General features: G+C 38.1%; 1 pseudogene; it reads right to left on the reverse strand.

Annotated features, from left to right (window-relative positions):
• Window positions 1–13121: 13121 nt before the first annotated feature.
• Window positions 13122–17438, reverse strand: LOC125830034 (uncharacterized; annotated as a pseudogene).
• Window positions 17439–17701: the final 263 nt, after the last annotated feature.

The raw sequence follows: 17701 nt of genomic DNA on the forward strand, positions 1-17701 counted from the left end.
TTTTTGAAGGGGTTTCCACTATTCTGCAACACCATGGGTTAAGGGGGACTTTTCCTGCACTTCTTAACCTCTCATTTTCTTTTTCACCACACCCCCAACTTAGGCTTTTGGCCTAAGTTGGCTATTCACTAAACCACAAATTAAGATGGTTATAGGTAGTGGGTCAAGTAAGGTTTAGGGTTCATCAAGGTTCTTCCAAAGAAAGGTGAGGCTCAAAGGGTGTTCAAAAGAGTTTCACACACTCACGGGTAGGCCACAAAAGAGGTATATGTCAAATTTGGCTCACACTCTTTAAAGTTGCCTAAGATCATATCAAGAGGACACTTTTCTAAATCAATCAGACTAACAGGGCACATTATAGGTTTATTCATGCATGGTTCAAAGTAAGCTTATCACACAAGGCATCAACACTTAAGTCAAACAAGACTACCCATTTTCGCTAGTGTGCAATGGTCATTACAAGAGAATCAATTTGATAAATGGCTAATCACAACGAGATGCAAAGAGTTCACATATTGTCTATCCAACTTCATTCGGCCTCGTCATAGCCATAAATTCATGTTCGTTCAATTGAGAGCACTATTCAAGTCATTGGTATTGATCGAAACCGAGACTTAAATTTTTGCAAAAGAACAACCACATTCAACTCACGAGGGGTGGAAAAATTGTGCGAAAAATTCAAAATTTTTCAGAAGGGTCAAAATTATTTTGCAATTAAACCCAATAGAGAGCCATAAGCTCAAACAATCGCAAAAGCAGTTTTAAAAAAACACAATTGAAAACAGACAACCCGAATATATACAAAACACAAATCACAAATAGAACACAAAAGGGGAGCCTCCCACCACAAATAAAAAGCAATTTGTCCTCAAATACAAGTAATACAGAATCCATAAGGCAAAGTAAAGAAAGACAAAGAGGGAGGTAAAGAGGTGATCCTTGCTAATCTATCGCTCCATCTGTCTGGGCATCAGTATCCAGAATGACCACCAGAAGAACCACTCCACTAGATCCTACAGCAGGAGACTTTGCTAAAGAAGCTCTCACAACAGCATTTATCATGATTTCTTTAGTATCGGCTATGTCATCCGTTGTAGCTTCCTCAAATATCTCTTCGTCAGTTTCTGCCTCCGATTCAGGATCACCTATATGCTCCCTTCCATCTCCATGCCCTGTGGTGATCAAAGGTACTTTGGGCATATCTGGAGTCTCTATTGTTCCAAACACCATGGATACCTCGGTGGACTTCATGTGGTCTATATCATTTTGTAGTTCAGCAATGACAGCTTTTAAAGTTTTCACCTCCTCTGTGGACCCTTGGTTATGCTCGCACATCGCTATTCTTGCCGCTAGGGCATCAACGGTAGTGCTCAAAGGTATCAGAACATCAGTCAAGGAAATACGAATCATGTATGGAACAGAGGCCTCTAGGTTCGTAGCTCGACGATCGGCAGAAAAAGCCAGTTGTCCCAATCGGAGTAGAGACGCCCGGGTGAGTAGAAGTCGGGCATCAACAACAACAATGGTGGGTTTTGGCGATCGTGCAGTAACAGAGAAACCTGGAGGATCAGCGTGAGTAATAGTGGCAATGGATATACCTGAAGGTCCAATGGTCGGAGTACACATATGTGTCTCTGCAGGTGATGATTATATGTTTACTATCTTCATTGATGCTGCCTTTTTCTTTTCTGCCTTATCCTTAAGATACTCAGCTTTGATCCTTCGGATATCAATAGAGGCTGTGGGAATCACTTCTATATCCTTCCTGATATCCCGAGGTACATGGGCTCATTTGCACAATTCTGTGATTAAGACTGGAAATGGAAGTGAGGTCCGGCTCTATCTTGCACGCATGAGTATCTTTGAAACAATGATTGTACCCAATTTTATTTTAGTCTCCTCTATGATGCAACCCAGGCAGGCTGCCTTGGCAAGGCGAATGATCAACTCATTTTAGGATGGCATAATTGTGTTATTGATAAAACCAAACCAGAACCTTGCAGCTATGTTTAGTTATTTGTTTTCAATCGAAACTCCTTCCGCCGCCCACTTTGGAGTTTCATCTTCAATTAGTGGGGTTAACCACTCTTTCATCTCTTCTAGCTTCTTTGTTCTAATCAGATACTGGCAGTGATCCCCAATATTTGTGGGCATGCTCAAGACTAAATTGATTTCCTCATTGTCACAGTTCACTCTCCTGCCTCTGACAGCCACATAGCTAACTTCTCTGAAGGATGCTGCTAGTTGCTTTTGCTGGGGTATTATTGCACTATATGCACTGTAGAACTCTCTTACCCAATTTGGAATATAAGAGCCACGGGGTTTAGTGAAGATTTGGAACTTGTGGTATCTCAGACACTCCATTATCTCTGGGTATTTATCTATAACCCCATCTATGGACATACTCTTTTCTTCTAGAATTGTCCTCAACCCCTCTGCTTTTTCTCGATTTGATTTTGACTGAGGGCCTTGTACGAGAGGTGCTAATACCAGTGTCAGCGCTGGAACTGGATGTGCAGTAATTGTAGGCTGGGGAGTCCTGGCCCTGGGTGAATCATTCCGCCTCTTAACTCGCCGCTCAGCCCTGTCTGATAATTCAAAGGCCTTGTGTTTGCCTTTCCCTTTTTCGCAAGTGTTGGAAAGTTAACAACTTTGCTTCTGAATGTATCTTCATCCTTGCTCATTGTAATCCCTTTTGTTTTGTCTTGGGGTGGCTTGCTTCTTCCTGCAACTTTAGATTTATCCATTTCTACAAAGAATTCAAAAGAAGTCAGAACAACTAGATCGAGTTTTAGAGAGACACAATTTCAGCAGGATTTGCCAAATAGCTTAGCGAATCGCCGAAGGGTTCGGCGAGTTCACCTTAGCGCTTGGAATAATCGAAATTCATCAGAAAGGCTTATCACACAACATTGGATAAAATTACTTGAAATGAGAGCATCCATACCAAAATTAAATGCAGGGTTTGGAGAGCCAACCTTTTAGGCAGATTAGATCAAGACTGTGATGCTAAGCAACAAGTTATTACAGATCCAAGCACTACTCAAACAACTAAACTACTTACGTTTTACAAAAATTTTGTAAATGCTAAGTAGGTGCGATATTCACGAGAATCGAGAGTGAGGGTTATGAGAAAAGAAAAAAGTTGAAAGTTAAGGCCCGTGGTTTTATAAATCCCATCCAGATCTAACCCATTTGGCGACATTATTTGGATTTTCTTAGCTACTCAGCAATCCGCCGAGTGTTCATCTACCTCGCCGAGTTTTACAGGACCCTTAACCAAAGTGAGGATCCAAACGGTGATCTTTGTAGCGGTCGCCGATCTAATCGGCGTTTTGCCAATTGGATTTGAGTAATTCATCATGCACTTTTCACAAACTTTTCATGCTCTATTCCTACAAAATCAGAACACCTTTATTTCAAAAATAACAAACTTAAAGTAGTTAAGGGTTTTGGGTTGCCTCTCAAATAGCGCCTTAGTTAACGTCGTGGTACGACGCAGGTGAGCACCTAACTTTCACTTTTGGATTTGGCCAAAACATCATTTGGCCACCCCTTGTCTTATGCCTGACGGAGATCAGGCATTATGTAACCCAAAAGAGTTTCAATTAGTTGGATAGATCTAGAGTGAGAACTGCTCATCAGATTTAACGCTCCTACATTTTCTCTAATCTTCTCTAGCACTCTATCTTGCTCATTTAGCTTTTGAAGGATGGTTAATAAGATATCTTCGATATGTTTATTTTTAATGTCCATTGACCTGCTCTGCTCAGTAGGTAGTCTACATTTGCTCTTTTCTTTGGACATCACATCAAGTTCCTCGATCTTTTGGGTCAAGTTGTTCATCTGACCTAGCAAAATGATTAAATGCTGGTCTTTCTCGGTATCCTTGTTGGTTTTAGCCACAAGGTCAAGGAAAATGGTTGCGGTCTCATAGGAGTATTTATTGCGACCGCCTGACATAAGTCAGTCGATTAACTCTCTGTTTTCGGGACTTAGACCCCTATAGAAGCATTTCAGTAGAACTAAATAAGGGATTTCATGAGTTGGACATTGTATCAATAGTGTTTTAAACCTCAGCCACGACTCATGAAAAGGTTCTCCTCCTAGATGATTAAAGTTCAGAATGTGATCTCTGAATCTCATCACTTCTACTGGGAGGTGCTCCATTGGTCCACCATCCTCATCATGTATACTCATTATTCTGTCTCAACACAAAGACAAACCAGACAAAACTAAAAATTAGGTTAGTGAACTACAACTAAAAAGAACAAAAATTCTACTAATCTCAAAATTCTCAAATAACACCACTCCCCGGCAGCAGCGCCATTTTGATGCTTATCGTGACCAATGACACTAACCTTTGGTATGAGTGTCTACGATCGTCGATACTATAGTAACCCAACTAAAGGTTGGGGTCGTGTCCCAAGGGAGTGGTTTTTGAGAATTAATAAAAAAATAAAATTAAGCTCTAACTAGTCATAGTTAAAGACATTAACGAACAAAAATATTGTAAATAAAGGGGGTGACACGAAAGTGTCAAATATCAATTTTGGGGTTTTGTTACAAGTAGTAAAAGCAGCAAAAATTAACAAGAAAATCAAGTATGGGGAAATGTTCTTAGGGTGTTACCGCAATACAAGTTGAGATAAATAGTTGGGTACATGCTTTTGATAAAAAATTTGTAAGATAATAGTGACTAGGCTAAGCTTTAAATGGAAATAAGTTCTATCTCGGGTAACTTACCCCGTTTCAAATGCGTTCCTCTCGGACACCCATTTGCCGCATGAAGACCAGCCTACGCCTTACCCCACTCACTCTCTCGAGCTGAGTGTTAGGATATGGGACTAGGGCTCACCCTCTCGGGCTGATCCTCATGTCGACCCACTCCTTAGGCCATCAGTTTAGTGGTTTGGTTTCGCGACCTCCCTCGCGGGCAAGCCAAAAACTAATGATTGGCTTTGTATTTGCAACTACAAACCATTTAGATTAAACCACAACCACTAGGTAAAATCAGCATTAAACTACATCTAACCTATCAATAAGCAAGACCCAACAATAATATCAACACTTATTTGCTAAATCACACTCCAAGAATGAGGGTTTTTAGCCACACATCAAGAAATAACAAAATACACCTAAAATGATAGTAAAATGAAATGGGTATAAGAAATTAAACCTTAATTTAAGCAAATGAAGAAGAATAGAGAAGATCCACTTCCAACTTGGGGAAGATGAACTCATTTCTTTAAGTTCCCAAAAACCCTCTCCAAACTTGAGAGAAAATATCTAAAAAGTACTATTCTATTATGGAAATTAAAATAAAAGTTCCACTCTTAAAAATAATAATAAGTTCAGTATTTATAGACTTCAGAAAATAGCGATGGCGGATCTTTTGGCGAAGTTAGTCGATGTCGTCGAATGACTTTAACGACTCACCCTTCATTTGTCTCATCGCCGTTTCGTGTTTGCCTTTAGTACCTTCACGTTCTGGACCATTGGGCGGTTTAGTACTGCTTCACGGAACTATTCGACGAAGCGCCGACTTCTCCTTTCATTGTCTTTTTTATCCTTTTCCTTCAAGGCTTCGCGTACTGGAACAAAGGACGAAGTAAATTCCTTCGGTGAATCGCCAAGTTTCCTTGGCAATGCTCGGGTTTCAACTTCGTCGTTCTTTTCAGCCTTTTTGTTCCTTTTTGCGCCTAAGTGTCCATGCTTTCACTAAAACTTCAAATACCTGAAACTTAAGAGTTTTCATCAGATATTTAGACAAAATAAGCATTCGAGGACACTATTCTTATCAAAATAAAGCCCTAAATGAGTCTAATTTGTGGACTCATCAACCAGTCGAATAGAATTTTAAAGAGCTAGAGTATAGTGGAATGTAGTACAACCTTTAGAGAGAGGCGAGAGCAATAATATTTTATTTGATTGCAAAGATTAAAGATATATCTTCAGAGGGGTAGATAATTGGGTTCAGAGACACGTGATTTCATTCGTTTTGTTGTGGCTATGGTAATAGTGTCATAAGTCGTCTGATTGGTTAAAAACTATTGGAAAAGACTTGAGAAATGAGTGTACAGACATTAGCTCGAGTGTGATGATAAGTGCTTTGTTTTTCTTTTGAATTTAGTAATGAGTACGATTGAATTGTTAGCGAAGGATATTTTAAGATCAATGAAGATGCGATCAATGATAAGTGAAGATCCATGAATTCATAAAAAATTTCAAGGTATAAGCTAATGTTGATAGATAAGGGGATTGTGTTATACAGTTGAATTTAAAATTCAGATTGTTCATTGTAAGTCTTCATTCATGGTGATATATTTTGTCAAGGCATGAATTTGCAAGGTAAGAAATGATCAATTGTATCAGGTATTGAGCCTTTGAAAGGACTTACACATGGGTTGAGTCATAAAGTTTATTACTGGTGATTGTTAAGTACCTAAGAAAGGGTTTCATTTAAAAGTGTTGGTTTAGAGTAAGGTAAATGGTCAGAGTGTTCATGATGGTTGTTAGAATTGAGAGTGTGAACTTTAGTGGAATGATGTGAAGGGTATGTGGAGTCAACTCAATGGAAATGATTGGTATCGACTCTTTAGAGGAAAACCTTTAGTTTTATTCAATATTTATTTCTTAAAATTGTTATGTGACCATCTATTTCATTTTGTATATGGTTGTGAGTATGAGTCGCTAGCTATGCTCACATGTGTTTTCACTTTTGTGGGTGGATCCCTAGTGGTAGATCAGGTGTACCAATCTTGCGATGTTCTCTTGGTTGAGTGAGATAATTGGGATGGCTTGGTTATTTTAGATGATTTATGTGGTGTTGTCTTGGAGTTGTTAAAGTATTTAAGTGGTTTTACATGTACCAACTTGCTTATGAGAGTTTATAGAAGAGCTACCATGAGGATCTATAGTTGTCCGACAATCTTAATATTCATCTAGTTATCGAGGTCATGTATCGATTATCTGTGGTTGAATATGGGGATAATTTGGTCCAATTGTAATGTTCTTAAGAGGTAATCTACAATTACTAAATCTAGCATTTTGATAGTGCAGTTGGAGGGTTGTATGCTTGGACATATCCCTTGATGAGTATCTAATTTCTACAAATCAAATTTTTATAACTTAAGCTTATGAAAAATTATGTTGTGAGATGGAGATGTTGATAAGGACTATGCTTGTTTGGGTATTATGAGTGTGTGTTGGTTGGTTCATGTTCACTTCTAATTGTAGCGAGTTTTGATTTGGAATTTTATCATGCTTAAGTGCTAAAGGATTCGTCCGAATGATTGTGTCAAGGTCCTTGATAACATGTTGCAGATATGTGTACGATCAACTTTGGTGGTTATTGGGAATAGCTTTGTTGTTAGTTAAGTGTACATACAACAATAATTATCACTCGAGTATTGTGATGACTTCATTGAGGCATTGCATGAGAGGAGGTGTAGGTATTCAATTGGTTGGTTTGAGGCTGTAGATGTGAAACCCTTGGGGGGTTGATTTGGTGAAAAATGCTCAATATAAGGTGAGAAGCATCCAAGCTAAGCTTCTAGCAGACCAAAGTCGACAAAAAAATATGCGGGACAAGCAACCCCAGATATTCGACAATTCAAATACTACTTTATCCTTGTTTTAGCCCTTTTCTCCTAGTTTGTCACTCGAGTACGAGTGATGGGTAAATTGGTATCTATTGTAACGACTTCTTCCCGTCGTTATGAAAGGCAAATGGGGAAAAATTTGGGTAGGAAAACTTTTGGTAGTACCTTGAAATTTCCTAGCCTAGTCTAGATTTGGACGAAATCGGAGTCAATGAGGTCTAGGGAAATCTGGTAACAAACGAGAGGTTTAATATGGAATGTGAATACATGAGTGGATAGCTAAGACGTTAAGGAATCCGTATGACTTTACGAAATTGAATTCGGGTGAGTAGAACTCCCTAAATTGATCTTAGCGTGAACGAATAGTTTCTGATTGTCATGGGATGACGGTGTGTTGTGAAATGGAGGTTTGGAACTCTTAAATCGACTCACTGGTTCCGTGCAAGCCGTTGTGACGGCTGGGGGCCGCCATAGCGGGACAATCGTGGTTTAAGTCGGAAATAAATCCCAAAATCATTTTATTCTACATGTTTTGACTTTGAGAGCTAGAATATGACCCCATGTGCTTTCTTGACAGTTTTCCACCATTCTTGAGGCTAAAGGTAAGGTTTTAACTCCCCGAATCCATTTTTTGGTTTGTAGAATGTAAATTCGTGGATGATTATCGATTGGGGGGTTGATCTGGAAATTATGGTGAAAAAACCCTAATCTGGGTATGGGGATCAAGGGTTTGATATAGGGTTGATAATTATTAATTATAATTAGGGTAATTAAGTCTTGATTATTGATCCTAGCATTATATTGATTGTTTGTAGACCAAGAACAAGGGGAAAGAATCCGGAAAGGGAAGGATCAAGTTTCCTAGGGGATTCAAGCTTTGTTCGAGGTAGGTGATGGTTGTGATTTCATGTTTGTGTGACATATATTTGTAATTGCTTCATTGTATTACATGTATGTATGCAAATGCTGCATTATTGATCACAATAATTGTGAATGAGGATAATTGAATAATTGAATGCCATGAATCATGACTTGATTATATGACTATGAGAATGTACTTGTGATTGTGATTGTGGCTTGTTGAATGGATCGGGTGTTACGTTTTGACACACTAACGGGGATCGACTGCCACATACCGACATAAATATTGGATCAGGTGTCACGATCCGACACACTAACTGCGATCGATTGCCACGTACCGGCATAAACATTGGAACGGGTGTCACGATCTGACACACTAACTTGGAACGGGTACCACGTACCTGTACACTAACAGTTTGGGTATGAGTTCCATGAGAGGACCATTGAATTGGGTTCCGTGAGAGGACCATTGAATTGTGTTGTATATCTACTTGTGATGATTACGATCATATCTAATGATGATTGATATTGGAAGACTGTATGTTGCTCTAAAATGATAACCAATGTGTATTATTGAGAATGTGGAATGCTATATTGATCTTGAAAAGATGACTACTATTGTATACGTTCGGTATATGTCTGTTTTATAATGTTGTGGTCATTTGCATGTGTTTCACTTATTGAAATAGTCGTGTGATCCTACCAGTACACTGTGGTTGTGTACTGATACTGCACTTGCTTGTTCTTTGTTGGGTACATGACATCTTCAGGCGGCTATTGATAGACATCAGTTAGGTGGGTATTGAGCGTGACCGGATCCAAGGGTGAGCCAGTTCTTTCAGGCTTCCATGGATCTCTCTTGTTTAAGTCCGCTCTTTTCAGACTCAGACTATTTGTTAAAGGTGTTTGTTTAGTTTCGGGGTTGTACCCCTTGTTCTTAGATTTGTCGTTAGTAGAGTTTTGGTACAATGACTTTCAGGTTCTAGGGGTTGTTCTTCCGCATTAGTTTGGCTAGTTTAATTAAACCTTTGGAGTTTATGGGAACTCTATATAATTGTGCATTTAAACCTGCTTCCGTATCTTCAAATGCCTAGTTTTTCGTTAAGTTGTTTAATCGGGTTGTAGTAATGATTTTCCCACCTGAGGGTTAGTGTGAGTTTCAATCACGACGGTCTGGGACGTGACAAAAAACAAAAGTCAATTTAGATGTGGCGAATAATATATAAATTGGTCCTTCATTCTGAAAAATACATTGTACAAGAACTAAGTGATACATTGTCAAGATCTTGGTATATATGCTAATTTTTAAGTTAACTAAATGAATTGTATCGAAAGGTCATAATTATTTTATCATAAATTATAACTTAAATCAATAAATAGAATAAATAATAAGTTTTGTTACTATTTTCCTTTTAATAATTAAGTGATTGCAAAAATTGGAGATATACTAAAGTTTCTAAAATTATAGTACTAATATTGCTTAATGTTTTAATGTGTGTAGGCGTAAGACTGTCTTAAGGAGAAGGATAAATCTTTGAAATTTTTATGAAATTTGTAAGTCTTTTATTGTTGTCATATGCTTTGGATTGTTTTTTACCCCAGTGATGCAGGTTTATCTAGGTAAATGAATATTACACACTATGCAACAATTAATTTTATATGTTAAACTATCAGTAACATTCCTTTATTATTATCTCGATTGACAAGTTTTGAAAAACCTCCCAAAACGATTTACTAAGTAATATCCCTTCCTTTGTATTCAAAATTTCACATTAAGAGCCAGTTAGCATGACTACCCTTGGTCCCTCGCTACATTTCCTTCGCAATATGAAAAATATGTGGATCTTTTCAAAATAAAATTTGCATTGAATAGTTAGATAAAATTTATTCAAATCTTGAGTTCATTGCTTGCAAAAGGAAAAGTCGCTTATAGTACAATATAATATAAATATATAATTAGTGTTGTAATAATATGCAAAGTAAAGTAGCTTATAATACAATATAATATAATTAGTGTTGCAATAAACTCTAACAAAGAGCAGTGAAAATAACAATATTGGTAAGATAGGAATTTTGTGAAATTATTTTTATTTAACATTTTTTCGTGCATCACATGGATAAATATCTACATCTTCTATATTTATATAAAATAAAAAATTGGGGTAATAAGATTTTTTTTTTCACCAGTACTATAGCGGAAAAGTCGCAACACTTAGTATATATTAAAAAACATTTTCCTTCACCGAACACATCCATAGCGTAGACGAGTCGTAGCTCAAAATCAGTATGAGCAGATCATTTGTAACAGTTCTCTTGGCTGAAAGGTGAAAAAAAATAGATAATGATAGTTGTAAAAATTCCATTTTAGAATACAAAAACAATACTATCGCTCCCGCCAAAAGAAACTGCATAACAGTCCCAACCGCTTATATAAAAAGAAGACGAGATGCTAATTAATCCTTTCTATCAATCTCCATTCAACTCTCTAACAATGGCTTTCTTCAATACCATCGCTTTTACATTCTTCTGCTTTCTACTTTCTTGCCCTTCTTCTACTCAAAGCCCATCTCCACCACCACCTTCCTCTGCCCATGCTGCTGCAGTCGCACTCCGCAACCGTGGCTACTCCCTCTTTGCTTCCACCATCGACTCCACAAACAATAATTTCTCCGGCACTATTTTTGCCCCACCGGACTTCATTTTCTCTGCCAACATTCCCCCATCTCCACCACGCCCTTCCTCTCTTCTCCTTAGTTACCACACTCTCAAAACCCCTCTCACTTGGGTCAAACTTTTCTCCAATGACGTCAATGGCGTTCAGACTCTGTACAATAACAACTGTCTCTTCTTCTTCAAGAGCTCTACTGGACAGCTATCCATTTCTTCCACACAGAATTCAATTGGGTTTGTTAAAATCAGGCAACCTGACATTTACGTCGACAATCATCTCACCGTTCATGGAATCGATGGTGTATTGGACCCCACCTCAGCAAGGAAATGCTCTGTTCAAACATCTGTTATCATTCAGTCTGAACGCCACCGTCGATCTCTTCTTGATCACGCAATCAGAGCATTAAGGAGAAGACGGTTCACTGTTGCCGCTACTGCGTTAACCATCAAACGGCCGGAGCTGTTAACGTTGGCTTCCGTTTCCGTTTTTGCCCCTTCTGATATGGTTTTGTTCTCACGACCTCAAGGTTTCCATTACGATTACCGTCACCATGTTGTTCCCCAACGCTACCGTTTTGGGGATCTTGCTACAAATACCCTTATGGTTTTCCAGACTCTTGCTCCGAACAAGACGCTGGTCGTAAATTTCAATGACGGCGTTCTAACTGTTAACGGCGTTATTGTTAACAGTACCGAAGTTTATAGAAATCGGTGGATTGTTGTGTTATCTGTGTCAATGTCGTTAGATGACGCCGGTTATTTGCTTGATTCCGGCAGCTTTGTGCCTTCTCCATCTCCGGCGACAATGGATATCCGTTTTCCGGATGAAAGAATTAACGGCAGTGTCAAGTCTCCGTCTCCAGCGACAATGGAGATCCGCTATCCGGATGAGATAATTAACCCCAGTGTTGAGTCTCCTTCGCCGGAGACAATGGGGTTCGATTATCCTGATGAGATAAATATCCCCAGTGTTGAGTCTCCTTCGCCGGAGACAATGGGGTTCGGTTATCCCGATGAGATACATAACGCCGGTGCTCCGGCCTCTATGGACATGTATTATCCTGCGGAGAGAATTGATGCTTCTGTCGGTAGATCTCAATCTCCATTGGGGGCAACAATGGATGAGAGAATTAAGAATTTTAGCACCAGTGTTGAGTCTCCATCGCCGGCGACAATGAAAGATTCATGGTGCGTGTTTGGAATGGAAGGCGGCGATCTACTTTGTCAGACGAGTAGCCCCAGCCCCAGGAAAGAGGATGTGATTGAGGAAGGCATGGCTGAATTTGCACCGTCAGATGTAAAGGATGAATCTGTGCCGTTGATCTCAGAAGAAGATATTAGGATGGGTCATAATCATGAAGATCATTTAAACATTGCTAATGATCTCTTCTTTTACTTGTAGATTCCGATTAATTCTTTTTTTTTTTTTGGCATATTAGAGAATCTCTCTCTATTTTTGAACGTGGAAATTTGTACAATTGATGATTACAGTAATTGATTCATTTGTTGAATATCATAATTCATATTTTCTTATTTGCTTCCTTTTCTTTTTGAAAAAATATATAAACTTAAACAAGCATCAAAAGTGATGTGGAGTGGAAGGGGAATATTTTACCTATTCTTTCTTTTTCGCTTGACCTAGTGTAGTTTAGTACGTATATATATATATATAGTACACAATTAATTATGTGGAAGTTGTGTTTAATTCTTCTCACATACATCATGCATACCTTAATAATTATTCATGTATCCTTTGATTAGAAAAAATACTTCACTGCTTTTCTTTTTCACTAGAATTTGTGGGATAGGACCATTCATTTCGATAGATATGAATTATTCTAATTCGTTTACTAACCAACAAGTAAATTATATTACAGAAACAACGAGTTGAGTCGAGTCGTGTCAACAAGGGTTAAAATGGAAATGAGCACATTCTCCGGAACCAGAAGAGATCAATCTATACAGCAAACCAAGTTGAGTATCATATCACCAGGAATGGCTAGCACTTCTTCTAAGCTTTCTGCGGAAGGGCCTGCATGCTTCAATGCTCAGATCAACTGCAGCTGCAAGGGCCATGAAAATCCCAACATCCTCTACACAAGTCACATGTCGCATCGCAAGCTGCACAAGGGGCTTGCTGCATTTCCCTTCCCCTTGCACCCGGCAGCTCATCACAAAACCCCCTGCTGCAAGACTTACTGCCGCAAAGTCTCCACTCCTTCTTGGACTATGCATTGGACTCGATGCTGCTCTAACCTGTTTGTCCGTGTCTATGTAGAACTCCCCACCCTTTTCAGCGCTGATCAAGATCTCAGACATAAGAAGATCCCCCAATTCGTGACCCTCTGTTAGTAGATGAAACCGACAGCAAACGGAGTCTCTGATCCCACGTTCACGCCATGCTTCAAGCTTTCCCCATGGATGCCAGCTTTCAGGCCTGCAAACACCAGAACGAACAATCAACCAAGCTCCTGGGTTGGATCTGGCAACCCAATCACAACCTGTTGACGGCACAAAAGGAGTTGTTATGAAGGCTGCTGCAACAGCTGAGCCAGAGAGATCATGTATCTTCACATTCCATCCTTTCCTCTCTCTTTTTCCAATGTCTAGTTCAGAGCCATCAAAAGAGCTAGACTAAAAATTACTCAATGGGTCTCGTGGAGATACCCTGCAAGTTCAAGGTAGTAAAAGATAGGACCACAATTAATCATCTGCAACTAAAAACTAAAGAAAGAAATGCTCGTCTCAATGTATAAATATTAAAGCAAAAAATGTACCGGTCTTGGCTAAATTTGCAACTAAAAATAGGCTGCTTAATGGTTCCTTGAAGCTGAATTATTTGTGGACTTAGTTTGGTCTTATCTTCAAACTGGAAAATATATCTTGGATCTGGATCTAGCTTCACTCTCAAATGAAGCTCTGCTCCAGCTATTCCATTCAGCCACTTATTCTTGCCAATGTGTATCCAGCCATTGAACAGAATGACTGGCCTTCCATTACCCCACTCAGGACCTACTTCCAGCTTAAACGTCCCAATATGCTGCCTTTTAATACCAATACCGCAGTGACTTTCATTGTGTCCTGTGAAAACAACTATCTCTAGACATGCATGATGCTTTAATAAACAGCCAGGTGCCAGTAATGCTTTCAAATCAGATTCTTGAAGATAAAAACTGGAGGCGATATTGTTAGCATCTGGAGTAGTTTCAGGAGAAGATACCAATGGAATTATTGCTGTTTGCACAGGGAAACCTCGAAGACGGATCTCACACACACAAGGAAAAGATAATGCACTTCTCCCTGATTTTGCACCATTTAATGTTATTCCAGGCACTCTCAACCCCAGTGACCCTATTGAGAGCCTAATGAAGGTCTGAGGATTCATTCTGGTCAAAAGACCACCATCTGTTATATAAGCTTTGTTTATAGAATCCTGTCACGTTAACAACAGTACTCAGGGTGGGTGTATTCTGAACAGGCATCAAATGATAAATATCATTGACCTAGTGAATTAGCTCATTTTATATTGTTTTCCTACAACTTTACTCAGCAATGCTACCCATTCATGTTTATATTGGTTGAAAAATTAAGAAAAAGGTGTATAGAAATCTTTCCGTAAGACCAAGAAGACATACTTAAGACTAGGAATTTCTATAAGCTTGAGGTAATCTGAAGTTGCACAACTGATACAATATAAATATATTGAAATAAAATTAACATGCTTCATATCAGCACATATGTTTTGAAGTTTCAAGTTGGTCATTTTAAAGATGGGAAACACAGTCGAGTTGGTCAGATCATAGATAAGAAGACAAGAAGGGATAAGTTGCGTTTCTTTACATTATCTATACAAATAACACAACAAATTATTCTCGCAACCAGGCACAACTGATGATAATTTGAACCAGGAAGTTTCTAGATTATTGCATATGCACATATGCTGCAGTTTTTTGACATGAATATTGTCAGTATATTCTGCAATCAGTTATAACTGACTTTCAGCTTTATTGGGTGCAATCTTCCATGAGCAAATGAAAAGAGGAGCATGTAAATGAGCAATCCCAACTTTCTATTTATTAACTGCTATGGTTCCTATATCAATTACTCCTTTTTGGCTAATTTGCAATTTTACATATATAGTACAAGTAAAATAAGGTACTTCTCCTGGTAGATAGTTATTATAACTGATAAAATTCAAGAAGAAATTGACAGTGAACACCCTTCAGAACTAGATAAATAAAATATTAATATGTCCTGAAAACAAAAGAGTATGTTTTTACAAAAAACATTTAGCATTAAATTTCAACCACAAGAGTATATTTTTACAAAAAAAAAATGTTTATAACCAGATGGAGAATAGACTAGCAAAATATGCGCACGACGAATAATCTAGTAAATACTGTAACCAGGAAGTGAAATCGCATCGAAAGAAGAAATATCGTAGGCATGTAATCCAGAAAGACTCTGCACGTATAACCCCTTCCTATTGATGGAGTTTTTGTGTAATTCACATTTCTCCAGTAAAATGTGGTTACACCTCTATATAAGACAACAGCATAATTTGTGTGCATGGAATACAGCTGTAGCCCGACATACAAATCTCTCCCTCGCTGTTGTTTTTTTCTTTTCAAATCCATGCAAATCTCTCCTTTGATTATTGTCAAATACACAGAAAGATACTTGTCTATCAGACCTTCCAAGTAGAGCAGCAAAAGGAATGGAAGAACAGATACTCATCAAAAAGTTATAAACTTCATTAGTAGTAATGTAGCTTGCTCACTCAATTCCCTACATTCCTTGGACCACAATCCTTGAGGACAGTGGCAAAACCAAAGGTTCTAGTAAAGGGATTCAAAAAATATATATATATAAAAGGATAACACTCCAGGTATTTGAACCTATATGTTAAAGCAATTTTCAAACCCCCTCTTTCAGCACTAAACTAGAAGTTTCTTGTATTCCAACGGGAAACCTATATCTTACCCTATTTGTGCAGTATAACCCCTTTCCCAATAGGAGGATTGAGGTGAGCAGCCAAGAATGAAAAGGTAAAAGGAAACTACTGGCCACTTCTTGAAGCTATCAATTACGAGCTGTTAAAGTAAAATCCTAAGTTTCGTAATCCATGCAGTACTCTGTCTTTACTTTCCTCATTATTTCCTCTTCTTCACCAAAAATAAGGTAGAACCTTGGGTTAATCTGAGATATGTTGCATTAGTTTGTGCGTTAAAAGGGTTAAAAAAAAGCTTATGTTGAGCTATAATTCATATGCTCTCAAAACCTCTGTATGTACTTCTTCATAGTAATAATGGAACTTAAGCTATCCACAAAGTTTATATCACTATCCAGTTTACCCTAAAAACTCCATTTTGGACTAAAGGATCCAAGTTTGTGTCCTTATCAGAACTCAATTTTTTTCTCACCTATACATACAGAACCATATTTAGTATATCGTTTAGTCTCAATTGAGATACAATACATACTAGCAAGGGTCCAGAGGTTCATTGGAACCAATTTTTATGTATATAGTAGATGTTGAATCTTTTGACTTATTGTGTTTAGTTCTTCATATTTTGAACCCTAAGTGAAATTCGTGGCCCCGCCAGCAGTGGCGGATCTAGAATTTAGAGTCCGTGGGTGCCAAATAGACTTATCAATTAACAATTATAAAAAAAATAAAATAATGTGCCAGCTGTTTTTCCTTAAAAAAGTGTTCTTGGAGCCTTTTTTTTCTTAAAAAAAAAAGGCAGCAAATTTCTCAAAAAAATAGGTACAAATGGGATTCGAACTCGCAACATCAGCCTTCTAAAGTTGCCCTCCTACCGTGGCACCACAAGCCAGCTTTGTTCTCTGGGTGGCACGCTTTATATTTATACAATATTATATATATATATACCTATGTATATATAGAGTTTCCGTCGAAGTTCGGGGGTGGCGTGGCACCCCCACACCCCTACGTAGGTCCGCCACTGCCCGCCAGCACAAGGATGTTCAGAATCAAGAGAAGTTGTAAGTTTAGCAGTCAAAATTTCCCAAAACTGACGATAGCATTTCCTATTGGATTGACACAAAAAACCCCCATTAATTTCCGGTATTCCGTCAGTTTCAATTTTTAGCCATTAATTGTGTTCAAACAACAAGTATACATTGAGGAAGAAGCAAAAACCAAAAAAAAAAAAAACCCAGATATATGAAGCGATGAAATTCATTAAAAATACTTCCTCCTTTATAACTTTCTGAATAGCAGATAAATTTCAATTCCGAAAAATTCAAAGTTTCTTTCTGTCCGATCCAATTATCAAAAAAGAATATGATGCATGGATGAGGAGAACGGCATATATTATATGGTAAGTGTAGACACACTCATGGAGACATTATTTACAACGAAATAGGCGGAGAAAGTATAGGAACATTATTCATTTAGTGCTTACAATAACAAACAACAAACCTTTCTGCCTGCTTATATCACTAATAATAACTTCACTCTCTTATATATATATATATACTAGATAAGGGAGCACGGGCCCAATGTTGTACTAATTGAAACTTATTAGTATGCAAGTACA

Source organism: Solanum verrucosum, unplaced genomic scaffold (genome assembly GCF_900185275.1).
Source record: "Solanum verrucosum unplaced genomic scaffold, falcon-dt-bn FXZP01000074.1, whole genome shotgun sequence".
NCBI classification, from domain to species: Eukaryota; Viridiplantae; Streptophyta; class Magnoliopsida; order Solanales; family Solanaceae; genus Solanum; species Solanum verrucosum.